The sequence below is a fragment of the Caretta caretta genome, chromosome 3, assembly GCF_965140235.1.
Source record: "Caretta caretta isolate rCarCar2 chromosome 3, rCarCar1.hap1, whole genome shotgun sequence".
NCBI classification, from domain to species: domain Eukaryota; kingdom Metazoa; phylum Chordata; order Testudines; family Cheloniidae; genus Caretta; species Caretta caretta.
In genome coordinates this window covers 163660801-163681181 of record NC_134208.1, presented here as the reverse complement: position 1 = coordinate 163681181, position 20381 = coordinate 163660801, and the positions used below count along the sequence as shown (strand labels likewise).

At 42.1% G+C, this 20381-nt stretch overlaps 1 long non-coding RNA gene across 2 annotated transcripts; it reads left to right on the top strand.

The window, feature by feature from the left end:
• Positions 1-7016: 7016 nt before the first annotated feature.
• On the top strand, positions 7017-19397 carry LOC142071443 (uncharacterized). Of its 2 annotated transcripts, none has more exons than XR_012667471.1 (3): positions 7017-7090; positions 18825-19046; positions 19133-19397. It is a non-coding gene; the product is annotated as an uncharacterized LOC142071443 (long non-coding RNA). The 2 variants fall into 2 exon arrangements; XR_012667472.1 differs by lacking the exon at positions 7017-7090 and adding an exon at positions 18168-18233.
• The last annotated feature ends 984 nt before the right edge of the window (positions 19398-20381 follow it).

The window sequence follows — 20381 nt, the reverse complement described above, 5'->3', positions numbered from 1 at the left end:
AATGGTCTCAAGTTGCAGTGGGGGAAGTTTAGGTTGGATATTAGGAAAAACTTTTTCACTAAGAGGGTGGTGAAACACTGGAATGCGTTACCTAGGGAGGTGGTAGAATCTCCTTCCTTGGAAGTTTTTAAGGTCAGGCTTGACAAAGCCCTGGCTGGGATGATTTAATTGGGGATTGGCCCTGCTTTGAGCAGGGGGTTGGACTAGATGACCTCCTGAGGTCCCTTCCAACCCTGATATTTATGATTCTATGATCATCTCTCTTTGGTGTTGACATGATCCTAAACAAGATGGCAATCAAGTTAATGATAGTGATGTCAATAGGACAAGTATTTGCCTAGATAAGGTTTTGCAGGATTGGACCCAGAAATAGTAACATGATCAAAATGAACAGTATTTAGTCTGTAACTCTTTAGAGTTCATACTATATGAATCTTCTACTCATAAGAAATAGTACAAACCTATATTGCTATGCTTGGTACCTGTATGCCACCTTTGTGCCTCCCCATATCTTAGTCTTATTTGGGGGTCAGCCTAATGCCTGGCATAAGTTAGAGAAGTCTCAGGGCTGCTCTAGCTCATGCTTGTCTGCCCACAGCACCTAGGGGCTGCTGCAGCAGATGAGACTACCCAAAGCACAGTGGCCACCCCTGCTTCCTTCAGCCGTACCTCCAGCATCCCTCTCTCCATGCTAGGGATTGCATTGGGGGAGGGAGGTGGGACCTCTCTGCCAGATGGCCAAGCCTATACACTGGGGTGCAGCTTCACTGCTTTCATGGCCTTTTCAATATTTTTATGAAATTGTTTTTAAATTTTTTTGACTAGTTCTAACCCCTGGCTATTTTAGTCCTGTCAACATGCACAGTGACTCCCAATGACCTTTCAGTGGCACTGTTTAAGGAGACAGACTGAAGTCCCCATGCCTATGACCTTGGATTCATGTAGTTCTCTCCTCCTTTTTCTGTCTCCCTTGCTTAGTGCACTTCTGGAAGCTGCTTAGATGCTGCAATGATGATCAGACTAGAAAAGAAGCCAGAATATATTGTTCCCTCTCCAGCAACGGGTTCAGGTTACAGTGAGATACCCACTTCAATTTAATTAAACAAAAAGAGCATTTCATATACAATTTTCAGAAACAGAGGGGAAATTCCAAAAAGAAGGTATATGTGGAAATAAACACACGCTAGGAATGCTAGAGAAAGCATTGCTAGACTGGCACTAAGGCACTGGCAGTGTTACCGCTTCTGTGAACAGGATATGCAAATGAAGAATGAATCAGACCTATATATATATAATTGGTGTACCAGTAAACAGTATTGGTGTGAAATGTACCGGACTCGGAGCAGTGGAAACTGGAGTCCTCTGTTCATCACAAAACTGCAACAGTGAGGAGTGGTTTAACCACACTGCCCCAATATCAGTCTGCTTTGACCCTAACTTGGAGAGATCACATTCAGGGTTGATAATAAAAAAGGGAAGAAGGAGAATCCAGGGAACAACAGACCGGTCAGCCTCATCTCAGTCTCCGGAAAAATCATGGAGCAGGTCCTCAAGGAATCCATTTTGAAGCACTTGGAGGAAAGGAAGGTGATCAGGAACAGTCAACATGGATTCACCAAGGGCAAGTCATGCCTGACCAACCTGACTGCCTTCTATGATGAGATAATTGGCTCTGTGGATATGGGGAAAGTGGTGGACTTGATATATCGTGACTTTATCAAAGCTTTTGATATGGTCTCCCACAGTATTCTTGCCAGCAAGTTAAAAAAGTATGGATTGGATGAATGGACTATAAGGTGGATAGAAAGCTGGCTTGATTGTCGGGCTCAACGGGTAGTGATCAATGGCTTGATGTCTAGTTGGCAGCTGGTATCAAGTGGAGTGTCCCAGGGGTCTGTCCTGGGGCCGGTTTTGTTCAACGTCTTCTTAATGATCTGGATGATAGAATGGATTGCACCCTCAGCAAATTCGTGGATGACACTAAACTGTGGTGAGAGGTAGATACGCTGGAGGGTAGGGATAGGGTCTAGAGTGACCTAGAGAAATTGGAGTATTGGGCTAAAATAAATCTAATGAGTTTCAACAAGGACAAGTGCAGAGTCCTGCACTTAGGATGGAAGAATCCCATGCACTACTACAGGCTGGGGACTGATTGGTTAAGTGGCAGTTCTGCAGAAAAGGACCTGGGGATTACAGTAGACGAGAAGCTGGATATGTGTCAACGGTGTGCCCTTGTTGCCAAGAAGGCTAACGGCATATTGGGCCTCGTTAGTAGTAGCTGATCAATGGAAGTATTTATTCCCCTCTATTCGGCACTGGTGAGGCCACATCTGGAATACTGCGTCCAGTTTTGGGGCCCCCACTACAGAAAGGATGTGGACAACTTGGAGAGAGTCCAGTAGAGGGCAACGGAAATGATTAGGGTGCTGGGGCAAATGACTTGTGAGGAGAGGCTGAGGGAACTGGGCTTATTTAGTCTGCAGAAAAGAAGAGTGTGGGGGGGATTTGATAGCAGCCTTCAACTACCCAAGGGGGGTTCCAATGAGGATGGAGCTAGGCAGATGGCAGAACAAGGAGCAATGGTCTCAAGTTGCAGTGTGGGAGGTCTAGGTTGGATATTAGGAAAAATTATTTCATTAGGAGGGTGATGAAGCACTGAAATGGGTTATCTAGGAAGGTGGTGGAATCTCCAGCTTTAGAGATTTTTAAGGCCCGGCTTGATAAAGCCCTGGCTGGGATCATTTAGTTGGGGTTGGTCCCGCTTTGAGCAGGCGGTTGGACTAGATGGCGTCTGGAGGTCTCTTCCAACCCTGATCTTCTATGATTCTATGAAATAAGACATTGTCCCTATCTGTTCAAACTTTTGGTCTGGTGGCACAAGCCTGGGTTTTGGAACAGAAGATCCTGAGTTCCACGTATCAATGTGTTTATACCCCCATCATAGTGACAATAACCTCAAACCTTGGTGACACTTTTTGTAATGTGATGGACATTTAGAAACTGGACTCAGACCAACACATTTCATGTAGAGGTCTTTGAACAAAACACCAAATAGTAACTGGTTTCAGTAATGACCAATCTGGTCTCACATTTGAACTGATAATTGTAGGTCTAGATTGTGCATGTAGCCACAGCCCTGAGAAGGGGGCAGCACAGAGCTGTCCCACCCAGGGGCACAATCCCTCACAGGATTCCCAGGAACATTCCGCCTTAGTATTAAGATGTACCTCAGGCCTTCTCCATGGTTCAGTGCAGGGAATTATGCACAGACCACCTCTTCCCCTGAGTGGCGATGTTGCAACCCTGGGAATATTCAGCAGAACAGGCTCTGCTCCCCTCCACTTAGGGACTGTGATTCTGACTGTATAGAGTGTACAAAGAAAGGTTCCTTGTGCCCTCCACCCACACATTCAAGGGCTAGTCACAAGGCAGACTGGTCAGAAGAGAAAAGATGGTTCTTGTACTGTTGCAGTCCTGGCTGGAAGAAGGACTGGAATTGTTGCAGAAAGGCCCATTCTCTTATGAATTCCATACCAATTTTGCACAGGTAGGTGACGTGGAGAGTTCAAATAAGCATCCAGACATTGCAGGGCTTATCTGACCTCTCTCTCCTACCTTTTGATGTTTGCTATACGCACATCGCTTCTCAGAATGCCCTCTTATGCTGTATGGCATCAAACAAAGAAGACCTTTTGCAAGTCTGCAGTAAAAATGGTTTTAACAGTTTCATCACTGTTGCTTACATATTTGTCCAGATTCCCAAAATAACACATGGTTTGATATAATACCAATCTGTGCTTGTGATGGGTTTATGGATTTGGGCACTGTGTTGCAGAAAAATGTATAGAGGAATCTGGTGCAGCACCTGCCCACGTTATCCTTGGCTTAGTGGCTTTAGTGCTATCAATCACTTCCTTACATTCTTCAGCATCAGATTCATTGAGTTATATAAACTACATACCCCGTCCCTCTCACCCTCTTTTCCTAAACCTACCGTCCACACCCAGAGTGAGATACTGTAGTAGGCATCCAGTTCTGGGTGTCCATACTTCTCACCCACATGTATTGTTAAATACCATGTTTGCAAGACTTTTAAATAAACTCCTTTGCAATGGTTTAATTTTAGTCCTTAAGTAAAATTTTCAACAGTGCCAAAATAATTTCAGAGCCCAAATCCCATTTTCAAAGCGACTTAGGCACTTAACCTAAATCCCATTGCCTTTCAATGAAATTTAGGGCCCTGAAGACCTAAGTCACTTAGGAAATATTGAAAACTTCAGTCCAGCCTAACTGCAGTGCCCACTCATGGAAGGAAAATAACCTGGGTCAAATCCTGAAATCACTTCTCAATTTTCACGCTGTTTTTGTGGAAGCAAAACTCTCCCTGAAACTAAGTCAAAATTGAAGGGCAAATCTACAGCTAATTATGAATGGTCCTAGCTCCATGAGGATCTGGCAGGAAGTAGGAACTGCAGGTCTTTGCCGCCTGACTCAAAATATATTACACATTGATTCCATTAAAAAGGCTGGCCGTGATGGGTACTCTTAGATAAAAATATGCCCATTTACTTACTGTACCTGTGAGTATTTTGAAAGCTTTAGATCAGGGATTGTCCAAAAACCACACACATGATTAGAACCATTTGAATTTTTTTACCATAGCTATGCCAAGAAAGATCTGCATGGCAACCCAATTTTTTTGTGGGTATTAGTGGCATGTAAAACAATTTATAATGTCTTTTAAAGAACTGACAGTGGCTTTATTTCAAACCCTCTTTCTTACCACAATTTTACTTCCAGGATAGTGTGTCTCTTTAAATTCCTCTGTTTGACCTCTATATAATGTACACAACCTTTTAAAATCTCTTAGTAAATGAGAAGCATGTTTCTCCAGTGCTTGCTGATTTTGCATACTTCACGGGAACACGGACCATATTAACATGTTACAAAGCACTGGAGAGGTGCATATTGCCCAGTGCAGAACTATTTAATCTGGAGCTTTCCCGTAGCATTTGCACAGATTTAAAATATGTCCTGCTTTTTTTTGCACTTCTAGTTCCAGCTCTTTTAGAGTTTAGTGGTAAAGTTTCCCCAGGCAGCATTTTCCAAAACAGTCCAAATTTGTTTGTATCACAGGCCTGCTCGGCACACACAAGCTGCATTATTCCCTATTTGTTTTGAGTTCCAGCACAAACGCAGCGAATACCAGCTCCCCTCCGCTTGCCAGGGATTTGTGTTTGGTGGCTGCCAAGCTGCTTCTGTAAACCAAAGGGTGAAGCCAGAATACACTTCAGATGGCCACAAAAATCCAGTCTCTGTTTTTTCTCTGATGGCGAACAGTGTGAGTTTACAAAAACTGTATTCGCATCAGACAGGTGGTGCACTATCCCACAGATTCAATTCACTAGAAACAGCAAAGAAAGCATGATCTCTGTGTTCATTTACAATGAACCCCAGAGCTGGCCATTAGACGTGGATAAGCCCTGGTACTGTGGGTGTGTGACAGTATCCTGCTTTTCTTCAAGCTTTTGTCCCAAAATTGCTCTGTACTCATTACTGGCTTGTTTTATGTCCATCAAAAAACATTGCTTAGCATCCGAAAAAGCAACATTCTGCATGTATTACTCTCATGAATCGGCATGTGTTACTCTTATGAATGGGCACAGATGCAGGGTATAGGTACAAAGCAATTATTTCAAGGATACCGCAAGCATACTGCTTTCTGCCTTCCTGAACTCTTCAACCTCTCCTCAGTTCCTCTAACTCATCCACTGAATGGGCCACATCTGTCCCTGGTATAACCTCACAGGTGAACATGGCCTAATGATGTTGCATACTGATTAACAAGGAAAACTAGTTGATGAAGCAAGTCACTTTTCTGCAAAAGACAGGCATACTGCTTGTGCGATGACTGTTCCAACAGAGCTAGACTGTGCAACCCTTACTCACTTTGGTGAGCATTCACTCTCTTACTATAAAGGGCTTGTGCGGGTCGCAGTCTAGCACACAGTTTGCAGCATCCCTTTAAAAATATCCAGCACTGGAATTGATTCTGCAAGCTGGTGAGCACCTTTAATTTCCATTGGTGACAGCACATTACGCAGCGGGATCCAATGTTTACAGGTTGCATTCTGTCTTTCCATGTGAATTAGTCAGGGACAGCAATCAAAGCAAAGAGGCAGATTTGGAGAAGCACCCAAAAATTAGGATGACTGGCTGGGCCTTCTTCATTAGCCTTAGATACCAAGGTGAGACATCGGTTGGAAACACTTAGAATCAAATTTAGGGCCAGATTCTTAGCCGATGTAAATTGGCACAGTTCTACTGAAGTCAGGGATCCGGCTTATACTGTCTTAACTTCTTGTCACCTTTAAAACTGACTGGACATCTTGTGAAAACAGCTTTTGTTGTGAGATTTTCAGTAGTGAAAGCCTTCATTAGAGCTGCAAGAACATCCTTTCTTACAGTATTTTGGCACTTCTCATTCAAGTCCTGGCCAGAATCAAGATGAATGTGAAAATGACAAAATAATTTTTAAGTCAGTGGAAATGTTTTTACTTCAAAAAAGGAATGGGGTTAATGTTTAGCTTGGGGCCAAAGTTTTGATCATTATTATTTTTGTCTCTACCATTTCGTACATCTTCAGTACAGAAATCATTTTGAAAGATACTGAGTCTGAATTCCTATCTATACTTCCAACAGGGGAAAGATAATATTGAAGGAAAGGCACAGGCACAGAACTGGGAGTCAAAACATCTGGATTCTGCAGATCTGCAACTCATTATCTCCTGATTTTGGGCAATTCACTTAGGCCCAGCAAGGTATTTAAGTAGCTTTAAGTATGTGAGAGGTCTTATTGGATTCAGTGGTGCATTCAGTAACACTGTAAGATATTGGAGCAGTGTAAACAATTGTGATGGATCTGCAAAGCAGCAGACTACATCTCCCATCAGCCATGTCCTCGCCACTACACTTCCCTTTCCTTGAACCAGGATGTGGCTGGGCTCTCTGTGAGTGAGAGATGCTTGGCAGCAGGGAGCTGGAGAGAAGCCCCCAGGAACTTTGGACAGAGTCGCTCGTGGAACAGACTGTGAGTGCCAGACATCACAACTGGGTGCAGATCTGTGTGGGACTTTGGGGTAGCAACAGCAGCTGTGCAGGGAGCCAGTGCAGTGGGGCCCCTATGTAGGGTTGTCAGTTTTGGTTGGATGCTTTCCTGGAGGTTTCCTCACATGACATAATCTTTAATTAAATATTAATCTTAAATTCCTGGAGACTGTAGCGCAATTCTGGAGGGTTGGCAACCCTACGCCCTATGAGAGACTCTAGCTGAGCCTGGCCTGGAAACCTGCAAGCTCCTATTTGCTTGAATAGAGACTAACTGGAAAGGGCACCCAGGCACAAGGACTGAATTGTCCTGACTCTCAGTTGGACTGTCCTAGGGACCTAGATAAGAACCGCCATTATTCACTTGAACTGTAACTCTTAAGCCTCTATACCTAGGATATTGGCAACTTTTCCCTTTCCTGCCAGCACTATTAAAATAACCTTTCCCTTAGCCATGTGTCTGAGTGGTTATTGGGATCCACTAGAGCTAATGCCTACAAGGCTTAGCTGCTGAAGGGCTTACAGTCCTTGCCCCGAGACACGGTACACTGGGCATGTTACTTGCAGCATAGGGATTCTGTGCAGCCACAATAGTTACATATTTTTTGCCTATAATTAGCACACAGTCATTACTTTTCATGCTGTGGGCCCAAGCTTTGGGAAACAGCAAGTGATGTGTATAGGGCCACTTAACAATGCCAAGCATAAAGAGGAGTATTGAAAGAATGCGGAAAACAAGCATACTGTCAGTCCTCATGCAGACAAAACTCACCTGTGTCAGGGCTTCAGGGTTTGGCCTTAGGAAAGGCCTTCTGGTCTATTTTTTGCCCCTCCTATGAAGTAGCTTAAATAGCTACCGAAACGTGCAAAACAGAATGTCTATTGAGATGGAAAATGCCTAGAGGTGAACTATAGGGACCAGTCCTCTGATGAGGAAAATTTGTATTAGGAGGCTCTTGGACAGGGTCTTGAGTTTCATAAACACTGATTCTGGTTGTCAGGACATCCTTCTTAACAGACCGTAAACATTTTTATGCAGAGCTGAATAATAAGGCACAGGGGTGTATGCATATTATCAATCACTCTGGTTTATTATGCTGCTCAGGATCTGTAATAGTTAGTATGAATTATGTTGTTTCTCCTAGCAGAATCTCTATACATGGGAAAATCAAAACGTATTGTGCCACCAGATAAATATACTAAATGTTAAATAATGATGGGCAAGGCTTTGCTGTGGGCATACAGCCCACAGTAAGAGGTGGCTCCCCAGTTGTGTATGGGATGTGGGCTAATTTGCAATACCCCTGTCAGGAGTGAAGCATCCTCCCCCGTGTGTCCAGCTGGCTGGCACATGGGGCATGGATTCAAGGGTCTGTCTTGTTCCTGCCTCTACCTGTCCAGTTGCTCCTAGGGGGAGGCATCTGGGGAGTAGCTCCTTGGCTTCTGTGTATGCTAGGACTGCAAATGTAGCTGGCCTTTATAGGGATACACAAGGAGTGATACTGACTTCCTCTCCTCCTCTGTGATGCCACATAAAGGATAGGAAGTATCTAACCACTGAGGGCCAGTTTGTGACTGGCTATGGTCCTGAACAGGGGAGTAAGGGGACAAAAAAGAGCTTCCTTCCTTCCTTCCTCGTGTGGGCTACTTGCATCAAACATTTGGACAGGGAGTGGAAGTAGCTGTGGCTCCCCTCCTTCCCCTCAGCTCCCCATGCACCAGGGGAAGTAATCTGCACCAAATACAGGGCTGATACAGACTACTTCCCTCCACTGCAGCAAAGGGAGGAACCAGACAGTGACTCTGTGTATCACATTCCTGTGACACTAAGCACCCATGTATTCACACCCTACACACCATTGTAATACTTTTTGTACAGAATACACCTTGCATCATATGAAGACTAATAACTCCCTGCTCATTAATATTCTTGTGTGATATATGCACACAATGGGTATTAAGAGTTATTAATACATCCTGGAATTATAACTAAAATGTGTGTAAACCAGGTACATCAGGGAGAGTTGTTAAATAGGTCTATCCTAAACAAAGGAATGTGTATTTACGTCAATTTACATATTAGCAATAAACAGACCCAACAAGCTAACAACAGGTGGAGGCAAACCTCATACTAACAAGTGGGGGAGAAGACAGCATGGCGTCCATGCCCAGCAGGAGAGAGAAGCTTTGTCTGGGTTTTACTTTTCAGAAGAATCCATTTCAAAGGTTTTCTGGTCTATAGAGACAGGGGGCTGAACCTCAAGCAATAAACAACGGATTGTATACTACATTACTGTATTGTAAAAGTGTATAGAGTGAAGTCTTTTTTGAAAGTTAATGACCCACTGGTGATTAATAGCATTGTGAAATGTATGTATTAACAGTATATAAGGCTACTCATTGATACTAGGCTTTACAGTCTGCCCAGACAGGAGAGAATGTCACAACTATGGCCTGATCTACGCTACAGAGTTAGGTCAAACAAGGCCGTTTACGTTGACCTAACTATGGAAGTGTCTACACTAAAATGTTGCTTGCACTGATTTAATAACTCCACCTCTATAACAGATGTAGAGTCAAAGTTGATGTAGTTAGGTCGACACAGTGTCAGTGTAGACACTTTGTGGCTTATATTGACTGTTACTGGTACAAGCATCCCAGGTGAGGACTCACACTGCCAATATAAGGAGTGTGGACATGCAAAAACAATTTAATTACTGCAGCGGCTGTATGCCGATGTATTTAGGTTGACCTAATTTGGTAGTGTAGACATGCTTTAAATATCTGTCTCCAGTGAGTTTAGACAAGGTGTCCAAAAACAATGGAAGCCCCATTTACATAAAAATCAGCAAGCAGGTGGGAGGTCCACAAGAAGGGAAGAACAGCATGAGGCCATCCTGCTTCTTGAAACAAGTTAACTGAACTTTGAAAGATATAAGCAAGGATAGAAGCTATCTTTGGCATCCATCACTAGACAGACACATGAGGCCGGAGCTCTTGTAAGCTGAGAAAGATGGGTCCTCCAACCAAGGTGGGGGTTGAAGTCTCTGGAACTAAATATAAGTGTTCACCTGCTTAGGCAAAGATCTTTCACCTAAGAAGACAAGGGAAGCTAGCACCTTATACTTTTGTGGAAGGTCCTGACTGAGGGAAAGTTAGCTATGGCTGGGAAAAAGAATGACTGGTGAGAGACACCATTTTGAACAATGCCTATATCTTGCTAGATTAAGTTTTAGGCCTTAAGATGTGTGCTTTCACTTTTATTTGCTTGTAACCCTTTCTAATTGTATTTCTTTTACTTAGAATCCCTTAACCTAAGACCTATTGTTAAATATTTTTTTTATTTTTACTATAAACCTACTCAGTGGTGTTTAAATAAAAGGAAGTTTCACCCTTGTTAAGTTAATAAGCTGTGATGTGGTTTTTGTCTCTATACAGGAGCAATACACTTTATTATTTCTCTGAGCCATCCAGGAGATGGTTGGACACTTCAGGGTACACAGTTTGGGGAAAATTCGGGATGGGAGTTTGTTGGGGTCATCTGGTTACTTGTAACCAAGGCTGGTAGAAACCAGTGACTGTGTGCTGCTGGCAGGCTGCTGGGGTCAGAGCTGTTGGACCAGGGCTGCAGCTATCCACAGACACTCAGGGTCTGACCTGCATGATGGTAGGTGAGCAGCCCAGGTTAGGAGCTACAGCAGCAAAGCATTGTGAGGCACCCAGGGTTACAGGGCAGGCAGTGACACAACCCCTCCCTGGTCCGGATTGCACCCCAGAACATGACAAATCTGTACCTGGGGAAGTGCAACTACGTGTAGAGTAAACTTGGTTCAGTGGTTAGGGGCTTACTCTACAATCTAGGGAATCTGAGTTCAAGTCTTTGCTCCACCAGAATTTCTGTGTGATATTGGGCAAGTCACTAAGCTTCTCTGTCCTTTAATTTCCAATCTGTAAAGAGAGGATAATACAGGCATGTTGTGAGGCTAAATGTATTAAGCATTGTGAGACAGTCAGACACCATAGCAATGGGGGCCATATTAGTACCTAAGATAGATGTCGATAGATACTCAGGGCTTGTAGGAAACCTGCAGCTGAGCCCATGGTAATCAACCTCCCCCTGACAATGTGTCACCTACTATAGGACCTTGATTGCTCTACTAGGCTTGCCATGATACTGCAAGTAAAAACGCAAGTCCATACTTACAACAAACAAAAAACCCTAGGAACTGAATTTATTTCATTTACTCTTGTATTCAGTTGCTGAAATATGGTTCATTCTGCATGGCTGGAACACAAAATCAGCATGCACAAAGTCTCCGTAGGGGACTCAGTAGCTTTGTTGGTCCCCAGGATCATCATTCTCAGCATGACCAGTCTGAGGAGGTTCAAGTCTCTAATTCTGATGTTATTTTTGGAAATGGCTTGAGTTTCTGCAGGTTTGGCTTTAAAGTGAGATTGGAGTCACGCTTTTCAGTCCCAGGTGCCAAGCTAAACTTTTCCCTTGGTGTGAAAGCATGTGTTTACCCATGTGCAAACTAAACTACAGTGTGTTGCTGTAATTGCATTTGTAAAATCTCTTCCTAAAATATTAGCTCTTCGCTTCCATGGAAAAAAAATAAAAAGAACAACATGTTAAGTTTTTGTCCATCTGCACTGGAGGGGGAAGAGTTTAAAAATGAAACTCACATGCACAGTATGAGCTACTTTCCTTAGAATTAAAATAACACGGGGCGTCAGATGTTTTCATTTGTTCCTAATTCTTTGCCCTACAGTATCTGCTCCTGTGTTACTTGATAAAATTCCACGTTCCCCAACTACACATTCGTTATTGCAAATGCCTTTCCAAACACTTCATATAAACCAGGCTTTAGATAGTTCACAACATTCTCATAAATAACAATATTGTGAAAGGCAGTGGAAGGACAGACATTCTCAGTGCCCTGTCCACAGCAACATAAATTCAATAACCAGTGATGAGCATAAGTCACATTACAAGGTACAATGTTGAGTTTCTATAAAATCATGCTTCCTGTTCTGGCATATTAAATGCTTACTGAATAGTTTGAAAAGCCCATTCTAAATTCTGTATACTTATGTAAGTCGTGCTTGCTGGTCTTTTATTAGATTATAAAAGCAAATTGAACAGGGCAACCTCATACAAAAGCTACCCAGGACACTAATTTCATAATAGCCATGTGAAATCCAAAGCTGGTTGAATGCATTGGTCTCAAATAAGGAATGAACAGAGCCTTTACCGCAAATTCAACCCGAATCTCTTTTGAGCTACAGAAAAAAAAAATCCTGATGCTGTCTTGGCCCTAGTAAGCTATATAGGCTTGCTGCCACCATGGTGTTTACACCGCTGCCTTTCCTTGGAGATTTCACGAGATGGGAGCAGCTCTAGTTTCTGCTCAGGGCTCCATAGAAATCCTGCTGGTGAAGGGTGCAGGAAAGATGTGCTGATTGAAAAAGTGCATCATCCACATCTTGGCCAGTGGGGCCCCCAGTGTATGGGCTGCACTGATTCCTTACAGGTTCTCCAATGAAGAGGGAAGTTGTTGCCTTGTGCTCCACAACCTCCATCACTTGGGCTATCCTCCATCCAGGGCCCTGCACCCTTGCCTGTGCCAGTAGAAGCCTGAGTAATCCATGGTGAATTTAACCCATTATTTTTCATTTTCCTGTGCATATCTGCATTCAGGCTGGTAGTGGCAGTGCTCAAATAATGCAAGAAAGTCCATTCACCTTTCATTTTTGGCTGGAGGAGAAACAGGATGTACAAGAAATCTCAGGATAGAGATTGTTCCCATGAGCTTTCTACCTTGCAGTGCCAAGAGATCCAAATAAGTATCCAAGCTTTTAAGTACTCACCTGGACAAAACACTGAACCTATTGAGGTTCATCATCAGATATCATTAAACTCTTCTGACTTTATCACCCCCTTGAGCAAGTAAATCCATCATCTCAGCCCCCTGCACTCTCCTGTAGAGTTACGTTTGGAGAGCGTATCTTTACTAGGAGTTTTAACAAGCCTTGAGCAAACAAATCCATGAAACAACCATTGCGAGGAGATTAATGTGAGGGCTGTCTCCCTTTTCAGGATGCTGGCAGGCATCCACAGAAGCAAACACACAACATGATACCCTTAAGAAGGAAGGGCAAAAATATCCTGTATTTCTTGTTCAGTTCAGGAGCCCAGAAACCATGTCCATGGATGGTAATGGACAAGCACTTTAGCACTATGATTAGCACATTTTCTTACCACATTTCATAACATCGGCTGCTAACACTTAATGCTTTAGACTAGTTGTATGCATTCAAAGCTCAGGGCTAGCATTTAACTGTCCAAGGGTATGGCTACACTGCCATCACAGAGCGTGACTGCAGCTCATGTTGACATATATGAACTAGCTTTGATCTAGTGGGCCTGGGTACCGGAGCAGCGAAGCTGTGGCAGTGCAGGCTTCAGTGTGGGCTGTAGAAGCCAGCCCAGAACACCGAATACTTACTTGGGCTAGTATTCTTTTGGCATGCAGAACCTCAGGCTGCTGCGGCATCACCGCTTTGGTGCCTGAACTACCTACATTAAAGCTAGCTGGGGGATGTCTTCACAAGCTACAATCACATCTGGTGATTGCAGTATGGACATATTCTAAGTTCAGTATTTGGCTTTTCTGGGATTCTTTTTTTCACAGGCAGATTTTGAATGGCAGATGGAGGTCGGGAAGACAAGTGCCGCCTTCAGAAGAAATGCAATCAAGATAATGCAACCTGCTTCTCTCATATCAGAGCACACATTCATTCTTGCTTATGTAATTGGGTCTCTTACGGCTTGTGCTTTTTATACATAAGGAAATGTTCATAAAACCCTGTCAGGAGGGAATAATGTGGAATCCAGTTGTGAATGAGAAATAATGATACGCAGCCACAAGCAAAGTTAAAAAATATCTTGTGAAAAATCCTAACAGATATTGTCAAAAACATAATAAATGGAAAGGGAACAGCTCTGACAGTTCTTGATTTTGAGGCTTCCAAAGTTTCTGGGTGTTTGAATCCAGCATGTCAGGGCAATAGGGACTAGTTGTGAATTTTGGATCTGGGTTAGAATTTCAGTCTCCACTTTTCAGAGGTGTTGAGTCAGCTAAGTCCAAGAAAAGTGTTCACAATGCAATTTGGAACAATGGGAAACTCACTTGTTTTCATATTTTCTTCCATTCACAAGTCTCAGACTGGGTACATCAAAAGGTTGATTTAGGTTCATAAAATCTATTGAACAAACCTGGGAAGATTTATGGTTTCACATGATTTGATATGAACTAAATGAAAGTACATGGTTTTGACTGAGTTTCACTTTTAGGTTTGGGGTGAGAATACAGCATTTAAAGCAAAATTTGGAGGGGATTGTAGATTAAAATTAGTGATGGCCTGAACTGAACCTTCAGATCTAACTAATCCCTAATTATTTTATAAAGGAATTTATATGTCCCCCCTTTAGCCTCACAACACCCTTATGCAGTAGGATAGTATTATTTTAGAGGGGGAACTGAGGTACAGAGAATCTAAGTGACTTGACCAGGTTCATGCAGGATAGTTGTGGCAGAACAGGAATTGAACCCATGTCTCCTACAGCCCAGATTAATAAGAACATAAGAATGGCCCTACTGGGTCAGACCAAAGGTCCATCTAGCCCAGTATCCTGTCTTCTGAAAGTGGCCAGTGCCAGGTGCCTGGAAGGAATGAACAGAACAGGTAATCATCAAGTGATCCATCCGCTGTTGCTCATTCCCAGCTTCTGGGAAACAGAGACTAGGGACATGTTCTAACTGCGCAACCACCCTCTCTCTCTTCATGCGAGTGAACTCCAGCTCAGATTCTGAACTTTCTCAAACTGTGAGCTATTCAGATTCAGTATTTGGAGTCAGTCCATTATAATGATAGGTTGCAAACCAGATCAAGGCTTTGGATCCAGATTTTTATTGAGCATCCTGCTCTAACTGAAATCAAAGAAGCTATTCATGGGAACAAACTCCAGCAAAGTGAAACTGTTTTCAGGCACAAACAGAACTCGCCAGATAGAGAGATAAGACAAGATGTACTCAGATGTGTCTTTTTCTTTATAGTGTATTCTTTTTTAACAGATGCCCTTTCAGTTGATAACTCAGTTTTTTTTGGTACAGGTGCATGGTATGGTGTATGAAAACATTTATACTACACTTGGGCTCACACCAACAACATGCTTTAATGCACACCTGACATTGGGGAAACCAGACCAAATCTTTATGACTGGCCCCCACTTATCTCTATAATGGGCTGGCAAATATGATTATGGCTGCAAATTTTGCTGCTTGGGTCCATTTTTAATTTGCATACATATGTCTTATTTATATTTTCTCATTCTTGCTGAGCAATCATAGTGCTTTACTGTTACTGTGCATACTGCTTCATGGGAGATGTAGTCCATCTGGGGAACCCAAATTAAGGCCTCTTTTCTTACGTACTTTAAAAGTATAGCAAAAATCGAGCAGAGGAAAGCAGGGGTCTTTACAAGGTCTGGTCAAAAAAATGCATCAAATTTGTTTTTGATGAAAAATTGGGCTTTCAGTAAAATGATTTTTTCCCCCTGGAAAGTGTCAGACAAAATGAAAAAAATTCAGCCAAAACCTCAAACTGAAAACCCCTGCTGCAGTGCCTTCTGGGAGATGCAGTTTTGGTACCTCATGCCATCAATTTCCTCTATGGGCCAGGTTCCCAGGATGGTCTACATTTCCCATGAGGCAGTATGGCCAAGGACTCCCATAATGCTCTGTGATGGCTTAGCAAGCGGGGAGACAATGATGTATCATGGGAGATGTAGTTTGGTCAGAGAACTCAGTGCCTATCAGGGAATGGGGGTGCAAGAAAACAGAAGTGTAACTCTGATAAGGTACTGTGGTGTCATTTCTAAATTTAAATTCTTGGTTTTAACGCAGAAGTTTTTGTCTGAAATATTGTGGGTTTTGGATGAACATCTTTGGCTTTCAATTTTTCTCCAAAAAGTCAGAAATTTCCCTGAAAACCCCACCCATTGTGTAACCAACTCTAAACATTGCCACTGTTGCATGTATTAAAAAGTCAGTGGGAGTACTGTGTATGGAGTGGTTGAAAAATCAAGCTCTTAGGGCTTGTTCTTGCTCCCATGGAAGTCAATGACAACATTTCCATTGCCTTCAATGGTACAGGACAAGGGACATACTGGGCATATGCTGTACATATATTATTCTTAGATTGTGCTCTGTGTTCACATTTTGTGGTGCCAAGAGCTACCAAAAACTCAGGAGTTTCTTCCATACACTGTGGTCAAAAAGCCAGTAACAAATTGTGCAATTTTTTTTATTTTTTAAATGTATTTCTTAAATTTGACCAGCTCTATATAAGAGAGCTAAAAACTTCCAGCAAAATAATTTGTCTGCATTTTTTTGGGGGGGGGGGGGGTTATTCGTCAAAGAAAAATGTCACAAAAAAATTTTGAAAAATTTCTACTTTCTTCCCTTTTAGTTTGTACATGCCCTATTTTTCTTTGCGTTCTGGCCCCATCTTTACTACTTTCCAGGTCCATTTGCTGCTTTTACCATCCCATGCTCTTTCTTTCATTCATACTTTCACCCTACAAATCCCTCTTCTCGTTTTTCGTCTCCACATTTCATAGCATTTGAACCTCAGAGTGGAGTGCTGGTTAGGCTTGGAGAATGGGCTAGAGCTCCAAGGTTCTGTTGTTAGATATGTACTTTTAGACAAGTTGTTTAACCTCCTGGTGCCTCAATTTACCTGTCAGTAAAATGGATTTTATCTACCTTACAGAGATTGTTTTGAGGCCTAATTAATTCATGTTTATAAAGTGTGTTGAGATTCACAGGAGACAGGCACTATATGAGTCTCATCCAGCACCAACAAAGTCAGTGTTGGATTTGCTGTTGACTTCCACTAGAGTAGTGGTTAAACTGTGGTTAATCTAAAGCATTATTATCATTTAAAAATCCCCCATCTTTGTGATTGGTGTGCTGCTCCTCCCAATCCTGCAGCTCCTGAACTCTGCTAAGATGGTCGCTCACAGGCAGGACAAGTCAGTGGCTCTTCATTTTAAAGTGGAGTGAGGGGGGACTAGTGGATTAGTAATGGCAGTGGGAACTCCAAGACTGAGCAGGTGGCAAAAACTTGGCAAGTTAAGGCATGTGGAACAGGTCATAGCCAAGTTGAGTTGAAACGAAAAATCCCCACACTATTTTAGTTTTGTACTTGGTATGCAAAGAGTGAAGGATTATTTATTTATTTTCATATTACTCATCTTTAGCCACATTCAAAATGCAGATGCTTAATCTAGACTTGGAAGTTTCTGAGACAATAAAGAAAATGCAACTGGAAAATACTATACCACAAACTTGGTGTCATGATGACTTTACAGTCCATATAGCTATAAACTAATTAACATTCTTCAATAAAAGGCTAAGAAAAGGCCCAATAGCATACAATTTTCTTTGGCAAAAAAGCTCCCTGCTTTAAACACAGTGAAAAGACTTGTTTGGGTTCAAAAAGGGTGACAAAGGCACTGTGTTTTGCTATCATTGGACCACTATCAAATTATGTGTCCAAAACAAATGAATCTGTATGGAAGTAGTTAAAATACTGAAGTAAACCAGTCCAATTCTTTTAAAGATATTATTGCTAGCCATATCCTCCCCCATTCAAAATCTGCATTGGGAGATAGGGACCCACTTCAAGTAAATGAGTCACTTTTGCTTCCTAGCCAGAACAATTAAACTTTTTGTATAAAACATGACCTGAAGCCTGCCCTTCACCACATCATCCCTCCTCAAACTCCCAGAGGTCAGCTCTGACATTTAACAGCTCACAAATTCAGTTGCTTGGCTTCTGAGGCCAGCTTCATGCTTTTAAAACTAAAATTAGGTTTTGGGATTTTTTAAAAAAAGTCATATAACATGTTGTCAGTTCAGCTTCCATACTGTCCAGCATTACAAATGTCCTTCTATCATTCTGCAGAGGGAACATGTTTTTACTACATTTTACACAGCAGCTCTGAATTGCAGAGGAACATACTGTCGCAATGAACATGCTGCAGCACTGGAACCAAGGTGCGAGCCTGCATTATAAAACTGAACTGAATATAGAATAGAAACAAGTCAAAGAAATAGTTAATGCATTTTGCAACTTGGTGCTTCTTTATTGCTAGCAGCTGAGTAGTTTGGGGTGGGTTTTTTTTCTCCATCCTTATTGATCTCTTGCCATATTGTGCATACAATCCCCTAACAACATTAGCTCATTTCTACTCCAGTCTTAAAGATTAGCTCATCTGGGTTATGTATTTTGGTGTGTAGGTGTTGAGTGCTAAATACAATTTAATGTTTCATTTCTAAAAGGCATTCCTAACAATAACAGCTACTTAATTAGCTTGATCTTTTGATCTATCAGACAGGATGCAAATAAGATTTTCATTCTTCTGGTATTGCTAATGGCAGTGGGGGAAGGGGTTTAAGTTATCTATATTCATTATTTTTTCTCAAGAGTTTCCCCACTTTTCTGGAATGTTTCTTTTACAGTGGTACTATGAGTGTTGTAGTTTTGTTCTATTAATGTCCATAATTCAGGGCTTCAGTAATTTACAGTTAATAAAGATAAACAGTTTTTGCCCTTTTAAAACCACCTACCCTTTGTATTTCAAACAGGGCTCATCCTGGGAAGCTCTTTAAAGAGCCTCAGATTACATGGATTAAGTGAAGCCCAACCAGAAGCTGAACTATGGTTGTGAGGATTACCCCAATTTTCTTCACTTCAAGTCAGTTTCCCTCCTGTGCACGGCCAGGAGAACACAGAAACCAGACTCCCCTTGTGCAAATCCTTCCTCAGACTCACTGCCCATGCTGCCCACAGAAGTGAGTTTAAAACAAGTACGTTTTTTAAAAAAACAGACCTCAAGTTCTTCCCTCCTCTGCATTTTCAAGGCCTTCATGTCATCTCTGTGTCTGTCTTTCAGACCCTGAACCTACAAATGCTCAGCATGGAGGGATCCCTGCACCTATGAGGAGACCTACTGATGTCAATGTAATTTTACACTGGTATGATGGTACATGTGCATGGATCTGACTCTAAGCCTGTTGGGGCAAGGGCTGTCTTTATGTTTTATGCCTTGTACACATTTTTAGCACTAAACAAACAAATAATGATAACAATATAGGTTTCAGAGTAGCAGTCGTGTTAGTCTGTATTCGCAAAAAGAAAAGGAGTACTTGTGGCACCTTAGAGACTAACCAATTTATTTGAGCATAAGCTTTCGTGAGCTACAGCTCACTTCATCGGATGCATTCCGATGAAGTGAGCTATAGCTCACCAAAGCTTATGCTCAAATAAACTGGTTAGTCTCTAGGGTGCCGCAAGTACTCCTTTTCTTTTTGATAACAATATAGTATTTTCCCTATACAGATTTTCACACCATATTTCAGAAGCTGGCCACTGAGATGCTACAAAATGAATCCAACAGCTCCTCACAGAATTTCACGAAGTGGTAGAATTTAGAGATGAAGAAGTCTCATTAAATTATTCATTCTAGCCTGACCTCGACCCTTGTCGATGACAAAAACCTTCCATGGTGTTCTCATTTGCCAGGAAAATGAATTTCATATCATATATAAAAGAAAGACTGTAGGATCAAGAATGGAGACAGACCAGAAGCCAGATCAGTCTATATTTGCTCCCTTTCCTCTTTTTGCAAAAAACAAACAGCTGAGCTGCTCAGCTCTTAGGTAACCGGCTATTTTTGTCTTTTTGTGAAAACTGCTTGCTCCCATTTCTGGATGACATGGACTTTACCTTGGTGTGCCCTTTGTGGAGCCATAATCCCATATGGCACTGAAGTCTGAAGAAAAGAAAATAGTGTGTGTGTGTGTGTGTGTGTGGAGGGGGGGGGTGTTTTATTTTTTATACCCAAACTTCACTATGCCTCTGTTACACCAGTTTAATTTCCCATCTCTCTAAACTGGGACAGGGCTAATTGTGACTGTGTACTTTTTAATTTAGTACTTCAAAAGCACACACACTTTATTTTGACGTTCATTTAACTGAAAATAATAAGAATACAGGAAATTAGGCAAAATATTAAGATTTTTTGGTTTGGTTAGGTTGGTTTATTTTCATTTTTTGCTCATTAACGCTTGAAATCTTATGGGCTGGCTTCCAAACTCACTGAACTCCTGCCATTCAGTTAACTTTCGTGGGAAATGAGATTG